Genomic DNA, 6,122 nt, shown 5'->3' with positions numbered 1-6,122 from the left:
GGTAGATGAATGTCCAATCTTCCAAGGCGGAATGTCAGATCCTCCAAGAGTGTACCTTGTATCCTTCCTAGAAACAATACAGGATCCTTCCAAGGATGAATTTCGGATCAGATATATTATTAGATTCTTCCAAAGGTTAATGTTGGGTCAGATCCTCAATGGATGAACATTGGATGCTTCCTAGAAGGAATGTTGGATTCTTCCAAGGATGAATATCAGATTCTTCCAAGGATGAATGTCGGATCCTTTCAAGGATGAATGTCCATGCCTTTCAAAGAGAAATGTCCATCCACGAAGTAATGTTGGATTTTTCCAATGATCAATGTCTGCTCCTTCAAATAATGAATGTTTGATCCTTCCATGAATGCCAGGTCAGATCCTTCCCTGGATGAACGTGTTGGATGCTTCCAAGAATTGATGAGTTCATCGACTCAGAGGCTGGTTTCCATGGCAACAATGGATGTGTTTATCATGGTTAAGGTGGTTAGTTTACTTACAGCAATGTGAACTAAAGGGGCACATATTTAACAAAGTGAAAGTTTGACATATTTTATGAGTGTGGGGGGCGGAGCATGGGGCATTCATGCTCATCATGACAATAGAACTGGTGTAGAACGAAACACGACGTCAAGCTGGGCCTGGCATCTGTTCCAATGGTTCAGATTGAGGTCAAATTGGGAAAAACCGGATTAAAAAAAAACATTCCTGAGTGTTATCTTGAGTGGGCGCCATGTGTGGACTGTTTCATCACGGAGGAGCACGTGAGTGTCGCCAACGACTGCAAAGTGACACAAACTATTCACTCTCTCCCCTCCTCCCCGGGCCCTCGATAATCCCATTATGTGTGGCAATGAGCTGCCAGCGTCAATCAGCGTCGTCGTCATGCCAACGTACCGCTGTGGGCTGACCCCCGTACAGTCGGCCAATAGGAAGCGTCCTGCTTGATTAGCCGCCCGTGATCTCGTTAGATGTCCCCGCCCCTTCCGGGGGGGGGACACCGAGGATGGAGGGAAACACAAAAAGAACTTTTGGGCTGACGCAATACTCCCTCTGGCAGCCATGTTGGGTATCCTGATGGTAGTAAGCATGAAGTAGTTACCGTGATTTCCGGGAAGACCTTCGACAAGATTATTTGCGAGAGGTCATTGTTCTTTCCCAGGATGCCTTTATGGACAAAACTGTTCGACACAACACAAGTTTATTGTTTTCTTCAACTCCCATCAATGCTAGCTCACAGTGCTAATGATATCATTTTCTCTCCACTTCCTGTAAGGTACCCTGCATGGATATGTGGACATAACGCATGGATGTGGAGAAACACCAGAGAAGTGAGTGATTTTATAGACAATTGCAGTTGTTAGTGTGGAACCTTAACTAGCTTAACTCAATTTATTCGGACCGTGACCCTGCTCACTCACACACTGGAACAGTGTGTCACCAAACAAAAGACCTTCTCTTTGAACTGATGCCGTTTGGAGACAATTGGGGTGGAGGGGCGGAGCCACAGATCACCTGAGTGAGGCACCTATCACTGTAATGTCACACTGACAGAGTGGATCTCTGAAGTATCAGTCCAATTCCTACTTGGATGTGTCCCAGAGAGACAGGCCTACTGCTGAGCGCGCATACACACACACACACACACACAACTGGGACAGCCAGGTCTTAACTAGTCCGTCCTAAAAACACTTTTCTTTATTTGACTTCCTATTCCTTCTCGTGTGTGCATGAGTCGATGCAGTGTGAATGAGGTTGTGGACAAAGACTGCATGATGAAGACGGGACGTGTCTAATTGCTGCAATGTTTCTGCTCTGGGAACTTTTGCCACACGACTGATGCAACAGCTCTTAACTCAATTGGAGACAATCGTGTCCATTATTGACCCTCCCGCCCTTCCCTTCCGCCACCCCTCACTGACACACACACAAAAGTGAAATTCAGCATATTTAAGTCTGTCATACTCAGCAAATCAGGACGACTAACATGCTGTCAAAACACACACGCACACACAACCCTAGTAACGGACAGTCAGAATGACTACCCTTTGCGTATACACCCTCTGGCGCTCTCTCTCTCACACACACACACACACACACACACACACACAGTGTCGTTAATCTCCACTTAATGTATTAACCGTATCACCAATCGCCATGACGATGCCTCCTGCAGACACGTGAGTGCAGCACGAGAACCACAACACTAATCTCACTCACTTCGAAGTTTTTTGGCACAGATGCAACTTCAAGCAAACACATTGTACATTTTATTCTATTTATCTTTAGTACAAAATACATTTGTCTTCATTTGATTATTTACAAAACATTATAAAGCTTTTCTATTTAAAAAAAAAGTGAAACGTTTTTGACTGGAACACATTCAAAACATCCATGTTAACCACACAGACACACAGCCTTTATGAGCAATAAAACATTGACTGCTATGAGAGTAGGCCAATTAGCTATTTTAGCATTAGCTTTGTGGTCCAGTTGATTCCAGTACTACATTTTATTCCATTCTACTGTCATGTAGCGAAGCTTGATGCGGCATCAATGTGCCCCCACCCCAACCCAACAGGAAATGAGGTGCATCAATGTCTTGACTGTTTGAACATGTGGACCTTGAAGACCTCACCGAGCCTCCGAGGCTGCCATCTTGGTCCTGAGAGGTAATGGGATGTCGCCCGATGCCTCAAGTGGGTGGGGCTCCGTTGACGTAACTCAGGTGGAAGTTGCGCGTCCTGCTCATGCCGCGGCGACACGGCGGCTCCAGGAAGTTCCACAGGAGACAGGCCAGCAGGGAGACAACGGCGGCCAGCAGGAGGCAGAGGAGAGCTGGGGAGGGAGGCGCCCAAGCAGCCCCACTTCTGCTTCTGTGAGTGGGGGACAGGAGGTGAGGTGTTAAGTGTCTGAATAATGAATTCAAATAAAGTTTTTCCTGGCACTGACGATGCAGAACTGACTTTCATGTAACAGCTGGAGGATGTACGACTTTATTTCTTCTCTGCGGCCAAGCGAGCGACCACGCAGGCACACACGCGCGCACGTTAACGAGCCAATCAAAGACGTAATTGTTCGAGCCACAGTAAGACAGTTCATTCGTTTTCTACCGCTTGTTGAGTTCACCGGTTCATCGCATCCAGTCAACTAGCAGCCATCTTAACATGTGCTACGTTAGATACGCACGCATGCGTCCTTCTGTCTTTACTCGTTTTGTCCCCAATTCTTTCTCTCCGGAAGGTTGTGGAGATGTTGCAGTACCAGAAGAAACCATGGGGGCAGTGTTGAGACGTAAAGTCAGAAACGCATGGATGTCTACTCCACTGTCACCATGTTCATTCCAGTGGTAAGCATTAATGTTAATGAATTAGTATGCGTGCAAGTGTGTGTATGTTTGACTTTGTCACCTTTGTTGAGGAAGATGCTCAGCTTCATCACAAAACAACCCCTGTTCCTCTTCTTCATCATCATCACTCTGAAACAACAACAACAACACTTCCTGTTCGTTTGGGTTGAATGATGACATCATCACAAATGGACTGACCCGTGACTGCTGTCGCTCCCTCGTCCAATGAGGCCAGGAGTTTAAGATGAAAGGTTTGTCGTCATGGCAACATGGGTTCTCGTCAACGGATGTTTGCCGATGGTCCGGTTTGTCAGTGTCTCTGAACTGCAACAACATTCGTCATCAGAGAGCTATAGGCTCCGCCCACAAATGGCCAAACATACAGTATGAAAACACACAAAGTTGTTGTATGATGTCTTGGTGTGGATCAGTACTTGGCCCGAAGGAACCGATTGGGGAACCAAGATGCTAACGAGCAGACTGTGCGGCTAGAACTGTGCCGAGACTTGGCCTCAGTGGGTAGACGACCTCCACCAAGGCCAAAAATCCTAAACTAATGAAGTCTTCCCCTTCGGTCTTCTAGGGGGAAGTCATGCACGTTGAAATAAAGTTGACTGACTTGTGGAGATGCAACCCACCTGTCCATCAGTCTGTACAGCTTTACAGCAGGAAGGCGGGGCAGGGCTCTGTCTTCCCAGCCACGCCCTCACACGCCCGTCAAAGCCGACCGACTCGCCATCTTGGTCTTCTGGTGTGGAGGTCACCAAGTGGTTCCAATGATGGCCAATTGCGTTGTCCCCGGCCAAGTAAGGGGGTGAGGTGTTCAAGTCCTGCAAGTAAAGAAGAGACGCGTCAACGCCAACATCACCACCAGCGTGCGTCCATGTGACTCACCAGCTCCGCCTCCTCGTTGATGGCATCATTGCCGATGTCAGAGCTGAAGGAACTGATGTAGCTCTGCCTCTTTAAGCGTGTGTTACACACACCTGCAAGCCAAGGCAAACAAGAAGTGACATCATCTCATCTGTATTCTGGTACCACCCACCCCACCTGTGCAGGTGCTGAAGTAGGAGTCGCCGCTACAGGAGATGGACCGTCCAACATCCACTGAAGGGTCCCACTCCAGGTGCTCATGGGAAGGTGAGGGTGGAGATGATGGAGGAAGAGGGACGCGCTCTGAGAGGAGAAGATGATCGAGTTAGACGTCTGAGGTCGTCAACAGCAACAGGAATCACCGATCCACCTTTAAGGCTGACAGGCAGGTCCAGGTGGGCTCCGTCCTCCTCGAACAAAGTCTCTGATGGACAGCCAGAATCCGGAGGCGGAGTCAGCAGGAAGTCATCCTCAAACACCTGCATGAAGAGGAGACAAGCATTGATGAACAAACACACAAGACGAGCGTCGTCGGCGAGTGCTCACCAGTTTCATGCTGAGCAGCCGCATGTGTGTGCGTCCAATGTTGTTGTACATGTGACTGCAGCTTCTCAGAAGCTCCATCAGGTGGTGCTCCACACGCTGAGCGTCTGACGGCTCACAGAGTTGGATTAGCGCCTCACCGTGCTTCAGCAGGCCACTGACGCGGCCAGAGTTCACGCAAACGTATTCCTGGAAGGACTAATGTGGACCATAAATGATGGTAACCTTGTAACGCGCGCACACACACACACACACACACACACACACCTGGAGTTGTTTGAGCTTCTCACAGGTGTTTCCTGTCAGCTCTTGCACATCTAGTAGACGGACTTCCAGCTCAGCCAACCAGAGAACAAGCTCCTCCCTCTCAGCCTCAAACTCCTCCCACCGGCACACAAAGTTCTGGGAGAGTTTTTCAGGTTTTGGTATCTGCGTCATTCATCTGGCTCGGACCTTCAGCGCAAAAAAATTCTGACCTTGAGTTGTCCCGTGATGGACTCCAGCTTGACGTTGACTTCGTCCCAACGCTGGCCGCACACCCTTGCTGCAGTCAGCAGACGTGCCCGCATGGGGCCCTTAAACATCTGAGTCAGCGTTCGATTCCTGTGGGTCAACCCGTCCAGCTGCACCAGCCGTGTTCCCGCCTCGCAGCAGAGCCTCTGTGAGCGCACAGAAGAAGATGACACATGGTTCTAACAAGTTGCGATCGGTCTTGGTCTTTAGTCTTCCTCACCTCAAACCTCCTCAAGACCACCTTGGCGCTCGCATACGTCACCTGGGTCCAGTCCTGGGAGCCGGCAGCCTGTTCGGCCAATCGCAGCCAAGCGTCTAAGTCTCCATGTTCCTTCATGAAGATGTGCCACATCAGCCAGCGTCTCTCCAGCCTGGAGGTGAGAAGAACCAACAGTGATGACAGGATTTTGGAGGATCATTGATCTGCTCCCAGAAGCTCACCCCAGCAGGTCGCCATCTTGGTTCCAGCTGCTGTCAGCCGCCTGCGTCTCACTCAGATCCGTCAGCGAGTCATGGGAGTCCATGGCGGTTAAGTAGCCGCAGACATTGGAAGGGGGCGTGTCTGTTCCAGACATCCTGACATCACCTCGTCTTCACCTTCTGGAGAAGAGAACATCTCTGAAACCTGCAATACCACTCTCTACCACAGGGGACAGTGGTGAGTCAATGTACCGCTACTTCCACGAAGCACACAGCGTCAAGCAACCTAAACTCCTACGACTTCCTGTCCTTCACTTTGTGAAGCGCATCACAGACCCCCGCGGCGCTGGAGTGGAACATTCCTGACTAGTACTTGCAGCTCGTTTACGTTTCTGCTCCGCTTCTCTCGCCAACCGCTGTGTGACAT

General features: G+C 49.5%; 1 long non-coding RNA gene across 1 annotated transcript; it reads left to right on the top strand.

Annotated features, from left to right (window-relative positions):
• Window positions 1–2,403: 2,403 nt before the first annotated feature.
• LOC131134409 (uncharacterized) lies at window positions 2,404–6,122 on the top strand. The gene is made up of 4 exons (XR_009131388.1): window positions 2,404–2,893; window positions 2,977–3,085; window positions 3,241–3,346; window positions 3,422–6,122. It is a non-coding gene; the product is annotated as an uncharacterized LOC131134409 (long non-coding RNA).

This window comes from Doryrhamphus excisus, chromosome 8 (genome assembly GCF_030265055.1).
Source record: "Doryrhamphus excisus isolate RoL2022-K1 chromosome 8, RoL_Dexc_1.0, whole genome shotgun sequence".
Classification (NCBI taxonomy): domain Eukaryota; kingdom Metazoa; phylum Chordata; class Actinopteri; order Syngnathiformes; family Syngnathidae; genus Doryrhamphus; species Doryrhamphus excisus.
The sequence above is the reverse complement of the archived record's forward strand: the minus strand, read 5'-3'. Positions and strand labels throughout refer to the sequence as shown.